This window comes from Pollicipes pollicipes, unplaced genomic scaffold (assembly GCF_011947565.3).
Source record: "Pollicipes pollicipes isolate AB1234 unplaced genomic scaffold, Ppol_2.1 Scaffold_4881;HRSCAF=5763_pilon_pilon_pilon, whole genome shotgun sequence".
Classification (NCBI taxonomy): Eukaryota; Metazoa; Arthropoda; class Thecostraca; order Pollicipedomorpha; family Pollicipedidae; genus Pollicipes; species Pollicipes pollicipes.
Window position 1 is genome coordinate 14,497,208 of NW_023596576.1, and position 20,262 is coordinate 14,517,469.

A 20,262-nucleotide genomic window follows, 5' to 3' on the forward strand; every position below is an offset into this window, starting at 1 on the left:
TTTGCACTTTCTTTGAAAATTTAACGGCTTTCGAAATGAAAAAAAAACATCAAAGCCGCCATACTGCCGGTAACCCATAAAATGGTCGAACAGTCTTGTCAAAGAAAGATCGGAAAGAGCTGCGCAAAGCTTGGTGGAGCTTGATCAACAAGGCCGGCTGTTCTTGACACAATGGCGTTTCTCCGGAATAAGTGAAGCAATCACGGTACCAGACATGACATAATTCGGTTGGCTTGAGCGCATTCGTCGGCATTAGAACGTGAACCCAAATTTATGGATGCCGGAAATTAGTTTTCACTGAAGACAAACGGCGCATACATCTCTCACCGAATGTGTGTTTGGAAGGGTTGAAAATGGGTCATTCCGAAGTCGCGTTCGGACATACACCCCAAATACTAAATGCTTCTACTTTTCACACGTTCAGTGATGAGCTTACGTCTAAATAACACAGTCTTGTTGCATGCTGAAAGTGATTGATATAAGCATATTCCCGTTTTGGTCAATGACTTATAGAGCCGTCAAGAGACCGGTGTTTTTCGGCCATATCCTTTAAATGGCACATGGGATTGGTTTACAAATTTATTCCGACTATGCAGTGTCCCTTGTAGCCGATAGTTCCTTAAACCTTAATTCCTCTTGACGTAGAAGTCGCAGAAAGCATACAAATGCTATGTTCAGATAGTGCTGTCGCCGAGTCAAGAAGAAAACTATGCTGTGCGTCTCAGGTCATAACTGATAAAAAGTGCATTAACCAAATCGTCACGTTTGTTTCAAAGCCAGATAAAGACATTAACGGCTACAGGTTTTGATATGTTGCAATGCTTTGCACTGCATGCTAATGTATGGTGCAAGAGGTCGACCGAAGGAGCACATGATGCAGGTGTAAGTCGTGGTCAGGAGCGGGGGAATGCACTATGATACTTCAGCCACCCCTTCAAGCTCTTCGCTTCCACCCGCGTCGAATTCAACCAGGTCCCACGGATCACCGAATACCCATAGCAACGCTGCAACTACCGGGTCCCCATCCCGAGAAACGGACATCTCGGCAGAGTCTTACCGGTCCCAGCTGTAATTTGCCCACTGGTGTGTTCGTATTTTACGTTTGAGAGTCGAGCTCTGGCAAGGCAAACATTGATGGCTCGCTGGTACTGAATCGCGCGGTTTAGGATGTCAATAGCTTTATTAGCCCAACGGCAAACCAAACGGTCCAGCCTAGGCCGCACTGTCACGTATGGAGAGTAAGGGTGAGCTCCAGCTACCGCGCATGGTGAGTCAGGGTGAGCTCCAGCTACCACATGTGGTGAACTAGGAGTTACAGCTGCCATGTGTGGTGAGCCAGAAGGAGTTCCAGCTGCCGTGTGTAGTGAGTCGGGGTGAACTCCAGCTGTCATGTGTGGTGAGTCGGAGTGAACTCCAGCTGTCATGTGTGTTGAGTCGGATGATCTCCAGCTGCCATGTGTGGTGAGTCGGGGTGATCTCCAGCCGTCATGTGGGGTGAGTTAAGTTCAGCTCCAGCTGCCACGTGTGCTGAGCCGGTGTGAGCTCCAGCTGCCCGCTGTGGCGAGCAGGGAAGAGTTCCAGCACCCTGGTCGCGGACCATGGGTATTTGGCAGCTGCCTCAGCACTTAAGCGAATTGACGAGGACGCGCGACTGCATAAGTATCCAATCCTACCCAATATTCTGTATCGTTGAGCTTTCAGCTGTGCATGAAACTTCAAGGCTAGGTGTTAACCTCTTCTGCTGCAGCATGGCTTTGCCTGGGAATTAGTCGCATGAGTTGGTGTGGACGGCTGTGTCATTGTGGCGCCACTCGTGGGAACAAATGATCCCAGGACTTGCAACCCTGATGGGACTATGTGGGTCCTGATCCTTGATGGGTTCTTGTTGCACTGCTCCTTTCTGTGCCGCTTGAAAGCTTCGTGAAGTTGTGCGTTGCGGATTAATACGATGCCGTTCTTGGTACTCATGCCACTGAAATGTGCTAAAGTCATTTCAATAGTTTAAGATCAGTCGAGTTTAATATTACGTTTTACGATACATCAGAATGATTTGTCCTAGCGTGTTGCAGCGTGCTGGCTACGGATGACAATTTTACACTCATGCTGATGTCCACAGCTTCCAAGTCATCAAACCATGCAGAAAATAACTTGGGTTTCATGCCACGCTTGCCGTGTAAAAAAACCCAACGCCAAACCGCAAGGGTCAGGGTTTTTGGGGTTTTTGACTGCTCTGCACGTAACTACGACACCTTTTAAGTGGCTCACAAGTGTTCAAGAGTTGAGTTGAGCTCAGAGTTGTAACGGCCCGTTTACCCGTTCCCTGACGCGATGGCGGCCCTGCTGTGACGCGACTCGAGGCAACCCGGCCAGGATCTGGTAATCCGTGAGGTACAATGCGTTGTCGATGCTCTTTATGCATGAAGTGTGCTTTCACAGACTGGACGTCATTCTGGGAAAGCAAGGATCAAAAGCGAGAGATGTGTACGACTCCAAAATCAGTTTGGCTTCCAGAGTGGTGAAGGTTGAACGACAGGTGAGAGGCGTGTGGTCCTTGATAGATCGTAGTGGGTCTAGTTGTCCGCACATTATAACGCCAATACTTAAGTCGAGCGATGCTTTCCCTCCAACCAGCAAAATGCTTGGGAAAAGGTGGGAAAAGCTGGGAATTTTTTGGGAAGCTACAGGTTTCCCAACCGGCTTGAGGAATTTTTGCGGCTTTCTAGGCTTTCTCCCGGTCGAAGCCGTGCCATCAGCCATCCCCTGCGAAAATGTGCTATGAACCTCCCCGACCGTCAGATTCCGGATCTGCCTGGGAGACCATTTTTCAGTGTGCGACCGCTGTGGGCAGATCCGTGATCTCTCGGGATTCTCTGACCGACCGTTTGGGGAATGGCCAACAAATCTCCATCGGAATCTCGGACATTGCTCAGTGGGTCATTGGTATAGGCAGCGGCGGTAACGTCTGAACGCCCCGTTTGGGCAAATATTGGAGACGGTGCGGAGCAGTTGTGGAAGAGGAGGGGGGGGGGGGGGGGGGGCATTCCATCCAAGTTGTTTCTCATTCGGAGCTGGTCCACGTATTCCCATCCGCTAAGTTGGGGAAAGGTAGGGATATCTCGGCTAGGATCAGACCGAAATTGCTGGCTGGATCATCACCAGCTACAAATGGCCACCGTTGTCACCACTAGCTTCTGTAACGGCCCACTAGCCCCACGGATGTTACCGAAGTGGGTCGTGGCGCATCTACATGCTTCCAACATTGTATATTTGGCATGCGGACAGCGCTGTCCATGTGAAGGGCTGGCTGTGCAGTGTCAAACAACTTTGCACGTTGAAACAATGATTTAGCGTGCAGTTGTGACGCTGGACAAGCTACAAAGAGCATTGGTAGAGGAACAACGCTTGGTCTACGGGTGAGCACGTTCAAAACAGGTACTCATGCGCTGATACTTGTCTGACATTAGACTGTGTTACAGATGACAGCGACCAAAACTGACTTATAAAACTGCGTCCCCGACGTTGCCTCATGCCGCCGGTTCACCCAGCCGAACTCCGGCAGGTGGAGGACATCGAAACCAAGCTGGACCAGCTGCTGGAGATGTACGTGGAGGACCGGCGGCGACTGCAGGCGGTGCTGCCGACGTCGCCGCCGCCGCAGCCGCCGGCCGACCGGCCCGAGCAGCTGCCCTCGCCGACCGCCAGCCCACCCGGGCAGCCGCCATCCTGCTTCCCGCTGCCCGGGCCCATGCCCAAGTCGATCCTGGTGGACAAGCAAGCGTCAGAGCCCACCACGCCCATCTACAAGCAGCAGCGGCTGCCGCTCATCGCACGCGGCAACAGCGACGTGGCGCAGCGGGTCAAGAAGAAGGTCACGCTCAGGTCAGTGCTGCCCTCCCCCCCCCCCCCGCTGGACGCCCTAGCGATGACTCGCTCAGGCTGCGGTGGGACCGGCGGCCTTCGGCTGTCGCTAGTTTAGGACAGGGCTGCAGTGTCTGCTTTCAGGTCCGTTGACCTCTGGGGGATTGTTTGCGTGGTAGAAAAGGTACGTCGATTTCCGAATTTCTACAGATGCTCTTATGGCTTGCATAAAGGGCTCACTGATAGGCTCCCCGAGGCTTATGAGGTTCACGAGGCTCATGAGGCTCATCCATCTTGCCCTGAAAGTTACTTTTTGATGTTCTGTGCAGGAAAAAAACTGCAACATAAATGCTCGTTTACTGTTCAAGGTTAAGCTCGAAGATGCGCTGGTGGAACAGTTTCTGGATTCAGTATTTCATGCTACTGTTCGTAATCAAGACTACTGACTTGCTCTACAAAACTAAAAACAGAGGCATAAGTAACCTTAGGGACCGGACCAACCGTACATAAAGTGAGAGATCATGGGGAAAACTTGTCTGCCTTCTCAGCTTTCAGAGTGAAAGGGTGGAGGGAAGAAAACTTGTTGACAGGTACGGGTTGGGCCGTTGGCAGCACACAACCGACTAGACCACGCTCAAACGGCAGCGGTAAAGCTAAATCTGTAAATGAAAAAAAATGTGAGCAGCCGTAGCAAAGTGCGCACTGAAATCCAGGCACACCGTATAAACTTGGCTCTCCTGATCAAAACAATCTGTTACAAACGTTTATACGCAATATACATATATATACATATATATATATATATATATATATATATATATATATATAAAACATCAGCGCCAGTGTCTTAACACGCGCTCAGGTGGGGGTCAACTTAACCCCCTCGAAGATTTTTCCGGAATGGTTTCCGAACGGCGAGGTGTAGCCGCGCTAAATTCTGCACAGCTGTAGACAATTGAATAGTGGATCGTTTGGCATCAAAAATATAGATGCACCTTGTAAGGTCGCTGGCCTATAGCAGGTCAAAGTCAGGCCATGGTTTCAGCGAAGGCAATTTCTAGGGAATCCTTCAACCTGATCCAACAAGGGAGTGTTAGACGAAGCCATATATTTCTGAGATGCTTTCTTATGCGACACAACAGTTGAATGAGCAAATAACATTGACCTAAGGTCAGGTATGAAGGTTACACCAAGGTCAAAACCAACCTGTTTTGCTACTCTAGGGCCTGCTGATAGTTTCTGATGCTCATTTCGAATTTATTGATGGCGGGAACGGCATTATATATCTTCGATGAACTTCTTGGAGGTCAGAATAAGTCATTGACCTAAGATGACCCAGGCCAATATTTTGTTTAAGAAACATACTGTCTAGCGTAATCTCTGTCGCTTAGTCAAATGCAAAACTCAAAGCAATCTTGTATGATTTTGGTCACATTGACCTTCAAAAGGTCAAACAATTTCACTGACCTTGAATGAGCATGTGACCTTTTGCTTAGAAACGGTTATCTACGTTCTGGGGGCTTTTTGGAGGCCAACCTGTAATTTAATCTTGTTTGACCTTTTTGACCCGAAGATCACGACCCAGTAATCTGGAACTTTGACCTAAGTGAGTTCACGTACAGGTCAAGACACCCTGTAAATTTGGTGTCTCTTGATTTCTTAATTCCCGAGATCTCAGGGGCGGAGGGTTCAAATTGACCCCCACCCGAGCGAAGGTGTCTGGGCGGCCACCCGGGCCCGTGCATTTTCTGCCAATAAATCATCTCTCATATTTGTGGCTATAATTGATTCTTGGGCATTGCAGACCAACCAAGTAAGACTAGCTGGTCAACAGCTTTCTTCTTTATCTTTGCAAGTTGATTTTAAAGATGGAGACAATGCCTGCTCTTTTTCAGTCAAGGGGAATCTTGGCCTGAGAAGTGACTAAGACCTATGCCGCTAAGTAGCGATGATAACTCTTTTTCAGATTGTCTTAATATTTAACAGCAACATCAGGCCCCTCTGATTTGGATCTATTTTACTGCTGTGTTTAAAAAGAGAGTGAACTGCTCACTATATTATTATCTTTAAGTGTGCGGTGTGTAATATGCAAAGGGCTTAAAGTTGTTACTGATTTAGGTGGCTTGCTTGTTTCACCTTCAATATGTTTATCTTGATTGACTGATTTTCCATTCATTTCCAGAAATTCACGTTTTCCGACTTTTTACTTCGTTTATAAAACCTGAAAAAGTTTTCTCTTAAGATTGCAAGGTAGCTAAATCGAGTTTCTCCTCTTTTTTTGCTGCTCAATATTTCATGCACCCACCATCATTAACTTTTCAATACATTCCCTTGCTCCTATCTGTGCGTGTTCCTTCACTGCTCTTAAAATCAAGCTTTATACCTAAAAGGGGCAAAAAAATCGGCTGGCGATGCAGTTTTTGCAAGTAAATATTCCGCAACATATAACACGAGGCTTCAAACCCCACACAGTCACTCAGATCGCGTGCTTTACCAGACTGAGAGTGTGATAAGGAGCTGCGAGGTTCTGCTTCCGCGATAAGTTACGGCTGGCATACCCGACGGCATATCAGCGCCCTGACAGTTTTTGCCGTCCCGGATCAGCGAGGAGCGTTGGCTGCGGTGTACTGATGGCACGGAGTGGGGGCCAGATCTATCGCGGCAAAACTGAGACGCTGTTCTGCAGCTAACAGCTGACCGGGCGCAAACTGCCGGAGATCTCTTTTCCACTGAACTGCAGTTCGCTCGGGAAGGCGGCAACACTATCCCGCATCTGTCACTAATAAACATCTCACGAGCGTCAGATCTCGCTGCGCCTCACAGCATCTCCGAAATAATGGCAGCAGGCTGGAACACGTTCGGCACTGAAGGGTGGGAACATCCCCACATATCGTATGTTTGCTTCGCATTTTTCCAGTGGCCTGCAAAGAATATCTGAAGACGTGACATCGAACACATATCATCAATAAAATCCGTTGGGCCGCGTGGGACAGGCGGGGCGGTAACTGACGTAAATCATGTAAATGATCATGCATTTGGTGCAGATCTAGATGTACCGTTATGTAGATAATCACAAAACACAAACAGATGGGATGAGGTGTTTTTCTAAGCCCGTACAAATAAGCCTAATCATGCACTGATGCTAAGCTTTCGCGCACAAACACGCAAATCATTTTGTTTGAACATTTCTACAAGATGGCGAGGGTGGTGCTAAGCATTCCAGCTGAAGGGCTCATATCATACTGCACTTTAATTGTTCATTATTGGCTGGCATTAGGTCTGACAAGGCTCGGCAATTGTAATCGGCGAAGCCCATGAATTTGGGATGGCTTGCGCTCTCAGTGGCGGTGAGCAAAGCATCGAGCTCCACACAGATGCTTTGGGTGACATTGGTCACCATGAGCTGGCTTATACGCCTGGGTCTTCTTAATGACTTAATGACTGTATAAGCTGGAGAGCGCCCGCGTCCCCAACGGATCTCACGCGTCCACCCCATCCCCACTCCCTCCAAACACATGCCCCGCATCTCAAGACCCCAGAAATCACGCGGTGATAGTATCTCGCACATTTTGCGTCTCTCGATGTCGTCCTGATTTGATCCTGGCCTGAAGACGTATGCCATGTCTCTGCATGTACACACATTTCCTGCAGCTTCGCACATATCTCCACATGTACCGCGTCTTCCACACGCGCGTCTAAAACATCCCCCTGAAAGACAGTGGTGGCCGACGGCCGGCGGCAGAGCAGCCTCTCATCCAGGCCGGGGCGGCCTCCCATCCAGACTGGTGCGGCCCCTCACCCAGACCGGTGCAGCTCCCCATCCAGACCGGTGCGGCCTCCCATTCAGACTGGTGCGGCCCCCCACCGGTGCGGCCCGCCATCCAGGCCGCGGTGCGGCACGGTGAGGTGTACCGAAGGCGGCGCGCGACACACCTGCGGGGACGTGCGCCACTCGGCCTTCTCCGCGCCTCTCACCCGCACCTCGACGCCACTGATAGGTCGTCGATCTATTGACAAAGATACTGCGGCGATCGTAACTTGAAGGAGCGTGGCAGCCACCTGCGGTCACAGCTCAGCGATGTGGCCGTGGGGTTACCAAAAGTGTTGCTCTTAGCTGCTCGTCTTGGAAACCAGACGCACCGGTTTCGATCTCCCGCGGTGCCTGCCCTATCTTCTTCTGTGACGGGCAGACGACGCCACATGACCTCAACATCTGGGTGCTTCGTAGAGCCCCAATGAAGATAGTGTGGCTGCGGCCGCCGCCGGCGACAGTCCCGGCAGGCGGACCGGCGCAGAGCGGCATCAGGCGCGCGCGACGCGAGCCGGGGCACGATAGCGGCAAGCAGCTGGGTCAGGTCGCGACGATGCTGTGGTGTCTTGCATCGCATCTGATGCCGATGTGACGTGGGGCGGTGGACTCGGCGCGACCAGTGCGGGTCGGGCGCAGGGTCAGGCGCGGGTCAGGCCAGTCACCTGCCACAGACAGAGGCGCAATCCACCATTATACGCTGACGTAAGTTGTTAACTGCATTAGCGAGGAACGTTATTCTAAGCGATGACAGAAGTAATAGCCACCACTTCTGCTATGGTTTCGATAAAGACATGTTGCCGAAATATCAACCCTGCTACATTTCTATCATCCTGGTTTTTCTCCAAGGAATAAGGTTATTACTCATGCCTTATTTATGCACCGACGGTCAGGACTGTCCGCAATCATATCCCACGGCCTTTCAGTCTGTCACGACTGCCAATGCCTCGGGTCTATTGTACGTGCTTTGCGCAGCACATCAACTTGGAAGCCTGGGGCGTGGCAAAGGTCGCGAGAGCTTTGATGTACTCGTGCCCATCAAGTGCTGATATTGGCCCAGTTTCGTAATTCCGTTGGTATGAAATTCTACGTAATCTTTACCAGCAGACACGGGTTGTTACCATGCGACTGATTAAAAGTGCTGCGGCTGGTGTTGTCTGAAAAGTGCAGGGCTTAAACCCATACATTGATGCCGCTACTTCACCATTTCTCATTGCGGTGTCTTAATCGCGCTCGTATATCACATCTGTCTGCGCCTTACTTGTAACACTTCTTGAAAGGTCACCACTTCGTGACCCATGCCCGGGCTGGCGCAGCGCCCTCCCTTTTCCAATAGCTTCCTCCAGACTTTTTGGGAATCCGGATGACATCTGGGCCAGCTAAAGTTGGAACCTCCTGCACCTAATCTGAAAGTTTTACATTCATGCCAGGTGAGGTTGTCAAGATATGGCCTCATTTCGAAGGTTCACTACCGAGAGGCGGACCGCACCCATTAGGGCGACACTGAGACCCTGCCTCCGTCGCTGTCTTGCCAGCATTGGGCGACACTGAGACCCTGCCTCCGTCGCTGTCCTGCCAGCATTGGGCGACACTAGACACTGCCTCCACTGCTGTCTTGCCAGCATTGGGCGACACTGAGACCCTGCCTCCGTCGCTGTCCTGCCAGCATTGAGCGGCAGAGACACTGACTCCGCCGCTGTCTCGCCAGCATGGGCGACACTGAGAAAGTGACTCCACCGCTGTCTAGCCAGCTGATTTTGGAAGTGTGTCAGTTAAGTATTTAATGGCAACCACGAACGGGCGGAACCTTTGTCTGCGTCATCCAAGGCTCAGCTCACGTAATCGCCACATCTGGGAGCGAACGTCAAACTAGTTCCACGAGGTCGTTATATCACGTGCCAAAAGCATCAATACATGTCAATGGTAACGCAAGGGTCACGTAAGTGAAGGTCACGCTAGGCAACGCCTCATAACTTTTCCGAAAGCAAATAGTGTGAATACTTGAAAATGCACGATGGTCTTGTTAGCATTGTCGTATAGCGATTGATTCGCCACCAGCTGATGCGATCCCGTGGATCAGCCAAGCGAAATAACTCAGCAAAGCTAATGCGAGTCGCAGATGCCAACTTAATTTCAGATTTGCTGCTTCGGCACGTCGGATCTGAAACAAGGCAGAAGAGTATTGGCTGTTGGCGATCTGGTGGCTTTTGCCGTGGAAACGTAGCCACTTTTCCTGCCTGCCGAATATATAGGTATTTTCATGTCCAGATATATATACATACACATATATTCTACATATGTATAAGGTATATAGGTACATATATGTATAAGGTGTATGCAGGTTCCTACCTCTATGATGGGAGTGATGAATTATCAGGTGGCGAAAAAACGGTATAAATATATAAAACATATTTTTATTTATTTTCTATATAATAGATATAAAAAGTAAGGCTTGGCTTCGCTCAACCCTCCCATAATATATGCATGTATTCGCTGCCGAAGAGAGAGAGAGAGAGAGAGAGAGAGAGAGAGAGAGAGAGAGAGAGAGAGAGAGAGAGAGAGAGAGAGAGAGAGAGAGAGAGAGAGAGAGAGAGAGAGAGAGAGAGAGAGAGAGAGAGAGGAGAGAGAGAGAGAGAGAGAGAGGAGAGAGAGAGAGAGAGAGAGAGAGAGAGAGAGAGAGAGAGAGAGAGAGAGAGAGAGAGAGAGGAGAGAGAGAGAGAGAGAGAGAGAGAGGAGAGATAGAGAGATATAAGAGAGAGAGAGAGAGAGAGAAGAGAGAGAGAGAGAGAGAGAGAGAGCGATGAGATGGGAGAGATATATATATATATATATATATATATATATATATATATATATATATATATACATACATATTCGACGGAATTATGGCACTGTACAATTTAGCAGCCTGGAGCCCGGGAGATTTTCCCTAGCGCAATGTTGTGATGCAGAGCAGGGCGCTTTCGACACGTTTGCTTTAAGAAAGATTCGGTAACAGTTGACGTACTGTACATAGCCATCTGCTATGCCTTTTGAAAACTGGATTACCATAAACGGATGAACAGAATATTCATGGTGGGGTAATGGCATGATGAACCCACATCGTTTCGGTGTTAAAATAAGTGCGTTTGTTCCTCTTTCAGAACTGTCAGATGCTTTTTGCCGTGAACTCTCCGATAATTGTACAGGATTGCTCCGCAATCCTGCGCAATTATCAACACAGACTCGCCCATCTGTGCTTATCTCCAACCATCCGCTAACCCTTGCTGATCTCCCACCAGCCGGTGACCCGTGGTGACCTCATTTATTTCGCTGGCCAGTGCTAATCTCTCGGTTTCCGCTGACCAGTGCTCACCTCACACCATCCGCTGACGCGTGCGAACTCCCACCCTCCGATGATCCATGATGACTTCTCACCCGACGGAGGCAGTGTGACGGAGGCAGTGTCTCAGCGACGGAGGCAGTGTGACGGAGGCAGTGTCTCAGCGACGGAGGCAGTGTGACGGAGGTAGTGTCTCAGCGACGGAGGCGGTGTGACGGAGGCAGTGTGACGGAGGCAGTGTGACGGAGGCAGTGTGACGGAGGTAGTGTCTCAGCAACGGAGGCAGTGTGACGGAGGCAGTGTCTCAGCGACGGAGGCAGTGTGACGGAGGCAGTGTCTCAGCGACGGAGGCAGTGTGACGGAGGCAGTGTCTCAGCGACGGAGGCAGTGTGACGGAGGTAGTGTCTCAGCGACGGAGGCGGTGTGACGGAGGCAGTGTGACGGAGGCAGTGTGACGGAGGCAGTGTGACGGAGGTAGTGTCTCAGCAACGGAGGCAGTGTGACGGAGGCAGTGTCTCAGCGACGGAGGCAGTGTGACGGAGGTAGTGTCTCAGCGACGGAGGCAGTGTGACGGAGGTAGTGTCTCAGCGACGGAGGCAGTGTGACGGAGGTAGTGTCTCAGCGACGGAGGCGGTGTGACGGAGGCAGTGTGACGGAGGCAGTGTGACGGAGGCAGTGTGACGGAGGTAGTGTCTCAGCAACGGAGGCAGTGTGACGGAGGTAGTGTCTCAGCGACGGAGGCAGTGTGACGGAGGTAGTGTCTCAGCGACGGAGGCGGTGTGACGGAGGCAGTGTGACGGAGGCAGTGTCTCAACGACGGAGGTAGTGTCTCAGTGTCGCCCAATGGGCGCGGTCCGCCTCTCGGTAGTGGACCTTTGAAATGACCCCTGCTAACCTCCCACCATCCGCTGACCCGTAATGACCTCCCACCATCCGCTGATTCATATTGACCTCTTACCATCAACTGACCCGTGCCGCCCTCCCACCATCCTCTGATCCGTGCTGCCCTCCCATCATAGCTGACCCGAGCTAACCTCCCGCCATCTGTTGACTCGTGGTGACTCCCCACACGTTGCCTCGCGATGACCTCTACCCCGGCGCTGACCCTTGGTGTGTTCCTGTTGCAGACACTCGTTGCCTGGGGAAACCGAACCTCTGCTGACGGTGCCGTCTAGTTTCCTGGAGGCCCCCGAGGGTTTCCAGCCGCCGCCCCACGTCACCGTGGAGAACGAGCTCAGCTTCCCCGACTCTGTGATGGACTCGGACTCGGGTGAGCCGCCCTTCCGTGCCACCGCAGCTGCAAGGGCTTGGTTTGGCCAAACCCGTAGCCGGGAGGTCATATCTGGAAGCCGATGTCTTCCGCACGAGGTGTGAAACAAAATGGGAAATGTGCTGGAGCATTTAACTACGATGCCAAAAACGCGTTGCAGTAGGCACATCTTTTTCAGCGTCCATCATTCGCATACTTAATGAAGTTTGCCTAGACATTCCACATGCTTGCGAGCTGGTGCTTGTTGCGTTGCGTTGCGGACGTTTTTATAACGTTCAGCTGGCTAATCAATTAGTTTGGTTTGTCTACGTCCTTCCATGACTTTTTTTACTGACAGCTTACGCAGTGCGAGAACCAAACCAAGCTGACTGCGTCGAACTAAAATGCAGTATGTGGTTAGATCATTCAAATAAAGTTCAAAACTACTAGCCATATCCCATAAAGTATACCCTTGAAAGTGCCTGGCCGTTGAGTTACTGGCCTCTGATCTCACGACTTTTAGCGATCATTACCGTGACGCGTGACAATAATTTCCAAAGAACGCAAAACCAGCAGCGAAATGTCTTCTTTCGGACGTTGGCACCAAACCGAGGCCATCTCGAATCGTGAGCCCAGCTGCGGCGCAAGCGGCGCTCGGGTGATATTTCCCCATCGACCCCCTTTCACCTTACGACCCGGTTCGTGCGAAAACCCGGCGACGCCGGCAGGGCAGCCTGTGTCGCCGGCTGCTCTGCCGCGTTATCTGCGTACCGTGCTGTAATTCCCCCGCTGAGGGCCTCCTCGATCGCTTCCAGTTTGGTGTGTTTCAGGGACTTGATTGGTCTGTGCGGTTCTGTCTGCGTTTGTGATTGGTCTGTGCGGTTCGGTCCGCGTTTGGTGGCTGTCATGCCGCTTTCAACAGCGCTGCCGCTGCTGTCATGTTCTGTAAAGTAGGAGGAGGCCAGGCGTCAACACCCGAGGTACAGACTGCAAAAGGTGCCATAAACTATTGTGCCATCACCACCTTGTTAGGCACTAGCGTCTGTTGGTTCGACGCGTGTTTTCTACTGAATGCGAGCAGGGGCAAAACTATGATAATATATGAAATTTTAATGGATAATTGTCGCAAGATTAAGTATAAAAAATAAATGCGGTGGTGACAATGTGGCTATCAGAGTAGTGCGTCATCAGATAGCATTGCCTGAAATGCATGCACTTGCTGTTGCGGCGTATTTTTTATATAGGCATGAATACGATGGTATTGGTCGGCAAAAGCTTGCTAATATTTTGCGTATTAATATATTGCGTATTCGCTGCAGGTTGAACCACAAAACCGTGGTAATGTATCCTTGTAAAATGAAACCCGTTTTTGCAGGCGGCATATAATCCAGCATGACCACATGCTATATTTAGTACGTAGAAACCGACACACTTTTTGCTTTAGGTTTGTTTCACTAATGCATCTGAACACTAGCTTAGTTCAAACAATGATGTCCTTGAACATACAACTCTACGCAGCTGCTTACTGCCTTCTACCGATTTTGGAAAGCCGCTGTGCACGATGCGGCTCGATGGCAGTTGCGCCGTTGCATGCGCTTGCCACCGCTGCACTCAGGTAGCGCGGCTGTTAACTGCGTTTCCTACTCAGTACTTTTCCAGAACGGCATGGTAAAATCACAGTTGTAAAACGACAAAACACCACCAATTTGGTCTTCTTTGCACTCGCTTCAGGCCTTCAGCGAAGGATGCTTTGTACTCATGCTGTCTAGCCGTGAGGCTCGTGCGGGTCAGTTCGTGTCGTTTGCGCGACGAATCGATTACAAAGCCTGATCGCACCATTGCAATCATGGTTGTGATGAGTCTTAGCGAAGTCACATTAAATGGATTTGGCCTACCAAAATATTATTTGGTGAAATGTGCAGAAAGCCGTGGCGTGCTCTCCAGAATCATGTTGCATATTTCTATTTGTTGCCAGCGCCCTTTCGCACTGTGGTGGCCCTGCAAAGCTGCAGCCTTACCGCGGGTCTAGTGAGAAAGGACTACCACCAGGTGGCTTTTTTGTTACGGCAACGTTATAAGGCATAGCGTTACGGTCGAAGATAACGCATAGCGTAACGATCGAAGTTAAAGCATACCTACGACAATGTTTCAGGTGTGCCGGAATTGCTGGAGCCCAAAATATTTTCCATTCGCATAATTCTGTTTTTTGGGCAAAATTAACAATTTTCCATCCAGGCCCGAGCCTCACAAACCACTTCCGTCTTCTGGTACTATTACAACATGCTTACGTAGGAACAAAACAAAGATTGTCAACAAACATTTGAAGTGGCACTTTGACATACCATTGATCATGCAAAGCGGCTTTTCTATCTTGGCCGATTTGTTTTGAGCATGCAACTGAAATGTTGAACATATTAGAACATGATAGATGCGTTGCATTGGTGAATTGATTTTTGCCCACCCTCCTTGCACACAAAACTGTCCGGAAATGAAACAAACAAAGGGAAGGACCGCTCACGCTGAAAGCTCTCTGGCATATAACAAACGTTGTGCGAACAGGATGCAATGGTAACCTATATATCTAATGGCTGATGAAGATAACATGCACCGGTGTTTTCAGTGAAGCATCATGCTTGCTTATACACTGTACCCCTGTTTACGATGAAATTATTACGCTGGGCCTCATTTTATAACAAATATGAAACGCGCGAAAAGTAGGGTACACAGGCACGAAATCTATGGTTTTTCAATATACCTGTGAAAACTGGTAAACTTTACTCCAGAAGAGGTTTTTTCTCGTTACTTTGTAACCGTTCGTCGTTTCGTGTTCATGCAATTGTTTCCAAGTAACCTTGCAAGTATTGCAAACGGAAGCAGACGGAAAGCAGCATGCATCATGATGAAACAAAACGCCTTTGCCTTAATAACTTACGATTATGGTTATAGCCTTCACAGCAAATAATGAATTTTGATCCCACTTATCCTATTCTGGTGTTTCGAATTCTCTTCCCAATAAGGTCCCCGTCCAACAATGCTAGAGTGGAAAGGGCTGGCCAGCTGCATTTTTCTCCGTGCAGTGCGACGTATGATTTACCATCATCACAGGGAAGTTACATCCTGGCACGTTATACAGCCCCAAGGCCTTCGTCATTCTTACCTGTATAAACTGCGGTATGTTGTAGCTGTATGGGTCTGTATCACGCATCCGAAACGTAATCAGCCAGGCAACAGCAAAAGAACGAACACGATTTTGTGCTTCTATATATGCTGTTTCCCGTCCTCTCATCAAATCCTTGAATGCGCACATTCACGGACCTGTGCATACTCGCCCCACTTTGAGCATACATGGGTAACCTCGTTCAGCATCGGATCACGTTGCTCGCCTCGTGTTTGGTTGGTGACCGCGCGCCACGGCCGTCGTCCCGCGCCGGGTCGGCGGCCGTGTTTCGCGCGCCACGAGCGGCCCACTGAGACTGCGACTGAGACTGAGACTGTGCACGTGTCGCAGTTTGCACGCCGCCGCTAGAGGCCACCGAACTCATGCTGGGCGCTGTAAATAAAGGCACGCTGTGGAGCGAATGGCAGCTGCAAGTTTGACACAGGTACTCGAACGGTTGCCGTGTCGTGCGTGAGGCGCGGATGGTAGTGCGAGGCTGTAGAAGCGCTCGCCGCCGTCTCGTTGTTGCGCTTGCCGTGCGGTAGATGACACGGGCGCCGCATTGGACCGTCCGTCTCGCTCCCTCCGCTGATGTGAGCCTTGCTCGTATGCTGGAGACGGGGTTGTCTGTCGTTTACCGTAACCCAGCATTTGCTTCTTGTGTGGCCGCGTGCCTGTGTTGGTGCTTGTGCCCGACGTTGTGCTGTCGGCGGCGCTGGTGGTCTGATGCATGGCACATACCTTCCCTGCACGGTGGCTGCTAGCCCTGCGGAAGTATGGTGGTTTGACTAGTGCTTCTCAGGGATGTTGTAGAGCTCTATGCGGGCTATTTGACGATGCAATTGTTCTGGGCCTCAACAACCTCCGCGGAAAACTCGGAGCAAGCTTGGACAGTCAAAGTTGAACGGTCCAATACCGTAGATGCTTGGTGGAGTTTGGTAAAAAAACAAGCACTGAAGGGCGTAACAGCTTCCATGTAACGCTTAGCCCTGGAGAACGTCACGATGGGAATGGGCAACGTCGTGTGGGAACAATCCTGCACAGCGCTTTTACTCCGGAGTTATGTGATGATGCGTCAGTTGCCCGTTTTAGGTTGCGAGTAATGTCACCATATGCATCACATGCAGTCATTTTTGTCCAGCCAGCGGACCTGTGCCGGACAGAAAGTTCATTATCCCTTTACCCCATTACCCCATGTTGTGCTTAACCTTTTGCGAACCTACAAATAAAGAATGCGAGGGACAAGGTTTTATATATATATACATATATGTATATATATATATATATATATATATATATATATATATATATATCTTCTTTATATATATATATATATATATGATGTTAAACTTGCGATTCTGACAAGCATATATATATGTATATATATATATATATATATATATATATATATATATATATATATACCTGTGTGTGTGTGTGTGTGTGTGTGTGTGTGTGTGTGTGTGTGTGTGTGTGTGTGTGTGTGTGTGCGTGTGTGCGTGTGTGCGTGTGTGTGTGTGTGTGTGTGTGTGTGTGTGTGTGTGTGTGTGTGTGTGTGTGTGTGTGTGTGTGTGTGTGGGTGTGTGTGTGTGTGTGTGTGTGTGTGTGTATATATATACCCAGAATATGCCCCTTCCCCCACACATTTTTCACAACGGCGGCACCGACATGTACAATGACCTGTACTGACACTCCTTGTGCTTCCCACCCGATCCATGGAAGGCAAAGATCGGGCCGACTTAACATCATGACGCCACCGAGCACACATGACGTCACCGAGAACACGACATCGTGACGTCACCGAGCACACGTCTGCTGCCAATATTCGAGTTCAAACAGAGCGGTCCCACCAGCGCCTATTGAACGTCGCGTTGGACCCGCCTACTTAAAGAGTACTCCCAGTGATATTATAGGTCGCTGATTCTGCTCACAGTCCACATGGATCATTTCACTATATGCAGCCTACCGCGTTGCATATTTCTGGATCAGTCACTACCCTGACATGCTAAATCGATTGGGATATTCACCCACCAACAAACTGAACGGCGAATCTCGACTACACCCTATCCCGCACATCACATCACTGTTCAGTTACCAACTCCCATCCTCGCAATTCAAACCAGCCATGCCGTTCACTTTGAACCCGATGGAACGGGTTCAAAGTGAACGGGTTGGGGGAGGGGGAGCAGGAGAGGCCGAGCGTGGCAGCGCCGCGCGGCCGCCCCAGCTGACGCGCTCCGACGACAGTCACTCAGCGCCCCGCGGCGACAGCCTGGCCAGCCAGCGCGCTCGTCTTCATTAACCCGCCTGATAATGATCTACTCTCGCTGAGACCGCAGTCCGTTTGCCGCTATGCAAAGTCTGGGCCGCTGAGTGTTCATTGCGCGCGGCCGGAAGGCTCGTGCGCCTAATGAAAACGAAACGTGCTCGCGTGTGCCGCGTGTTGATGTGGCAGCGGTCGGAAGGAGGGCGCTGGGAATTTACAGCCCCGCCGCCGCCGGAGCCCAGGACGTCAGCTGCCATTAAAAACGATGAGAACCCGGCAGAAGCGCTTCTAATGCCTATTGCCCTGGTGTTATTCCGCCGTCAGTTCTAAAGCCCCAATAACCTCCAATAGTTATTGTATCTTTTGGGCGGATTGCTAAGGCACGGAGTAAATATACCGGGAAAATGTGTATCGTCGCAGTATGGGGTCAAGCTTAGTTTGATATCACCACCCTTTGATCAGATGACTGGCGATAATCACCGGGATGGGATGGGATGGAATCATCGCAGAACCCGTCCCATTTCCGTCTATTTCCACCACTGTCAGGGCCTTCCGTCCCTCTGCGATTCGACCTCGCCGGCTATTCTGCCCCATCCCAGCCCGCGCTGGTCGGCACCGGTGATGACGCCGTCAGCGGTGACGCCGTCCCTCAGGCCCCGTGACGCCTGCGCTGGCGTCCGCCGGAAGCGGAGGACGGGCGCCCCGGTACAGGAACGCCCGCTGTCTGGAGGATGTTTATGCTCGGTCCCGCCTGCTGATGCTGTTTTGATTTGCTGCGTGCTTGCGATATTTTTCGGAGCCAAATTAGTTTTTTGCGAGTGTGTCTATGAAGCAGGGGCGTGGTTTGGCGAAACAAGCTGGCGCGAGTAGCGTTTCCCTGGGAAGGTCAACATGGTGTTAGTCCTTAATTGATTTTTACTTGCATCAATTGTATTTTGCATGGTGTCTGAGGAAGAAGGGACGGGGAGGGAAGTTGGGCTTTTTTGGGGAGGGGGAGTCTCTGTTAAGCTGCACGGTTTAACTGCAAGTGCGGGGCTCGAGTCATTCGAACTGAATACACATGCTGTCCTAAGCACCTACCTTTAGTTGTCCTATGTATTCCATGTATTGCATAAAGCTGGCAATCCATTCATCCAGACAGTCAGATACCAGATAATCCGACAGTGGGAACTAACGGTTCAGCTCGCAGCAATCCTATGTAGACGAAGACGGGGAGGGGGGGGGGATAAGAGTTGTGTCCCGTGGAATATTGGGCAAGGTGCGCATCGGCCATTTGAACGAGCCCAATTGTTTAGACACCCCAGATGTCCGAGCACTCACATAGCCGCTGTAAGCTGCGATTCACGCGTTAGGGCCTGCCACGACGAAATATTAATCGCCCTAAAGCACACCCCATTTGGATGCGAATCCACCGCGACCGCGACTGACAAATGCCGACATTCTAATGTGCGAAGTTGGTCGCTAATGTTGGCAGCGGGCCTCCTCGCTAAGTGTTCCCTCCAACTTTGTGGCGGGCTGGCCGGGGCGGGGGGCCTCCCTGGAACTCTCTGGAGGGCCGGGTCTGAGGCGTCCGGGGGTCAAGTCTGAGGCGTCCGATATGTGGCTTGTGGTCACGATATATGTATATGTATATGTTTATATATATATATATATATATATATATATATATATGTATGTATGTATGTATACATATACATGTACATCTATCTATTTATCTATCAGATAGATAGATAGGTAGATAGATAAATAGATATAGATATGCGGTCTCGTATCACGTTCTGTTGCCAGTGTAGATGGCTTAAGAGCGGATGTCTGGGGTTACGCTCGGAGGGCTGGATCTGGGCTCCGAGGGCTGGGCCCACTAGCAAGTGCCGAATCTGCGCCCCAAGCATCGGGGCCGGTGTGCAAAGGTCGTGCGAAAGGCGTGAGAGCTGAGGTCTATGGGCCAGCTAGCGCTTCGGGCCAACCAGCTCCGGCGACTGCAAAAACGTCCTGCCGAGAAATAATGGCTCTGTCGCCGCCGGCTCGGGTGGAAAAGCGCCAGACGAAGCGGAATTTTGACGGATTATCTGGTCTCAAAATGGGTCAACGGCGTCGTCAGTCAGCAGCAGCGAGTGCACCGTCAATTATTTGCGTCGCGTGTCTACCCCTCCGCTAAAGGCCCCCTGACCTACAAAGCCAAGCGGTGGCCCTGTTCCAGACCTGGGCTATCAGCAAAAAGCACGCAGAGCGAACACTGTAGTCACTAGCTGGACCTATGGGTTGCGCGTAGCGACGCGAACAAAGAGGCGTGTGGACGCACCGAGTGTTGAGTGAAAACTATGGGCTTGAACATTCATAGCATTAGTTGGGATGAAGGACATGAGAGGAAGACGAGTATTTCACGTCCCGATTGCGGTAACTGTATTAATGTATTTTGAATGTATGTGTGGCTGATGGTGTGTACACGCCAGCAATTCACCCAGTTGCACGCTTGAGTTCGAAATCATCCAGATTTGGGAAGGTGGCACGCTCTAAATCATCTCTGGTCCAACCCTAATTTTTATCTGATGTCACTTAGGATCCGACTTCATCCCTCATTCGACGTCATCTCTGATCCGAC

The 20,262-nt window shown here is 50.5% G+C and overlaps 1 pseudogene; it reads left to right on the forward strand.

The window, feature by feature from the left end:
• LOC119100019 (potassium voltage-gated channel subfamily KQT member 5-like) overlaps positions 1-20,262 on the forward strand; it is a 106,764-nt pseudogene that overhangs the window by 83,511 nt on the left and 2,991 nt on the right.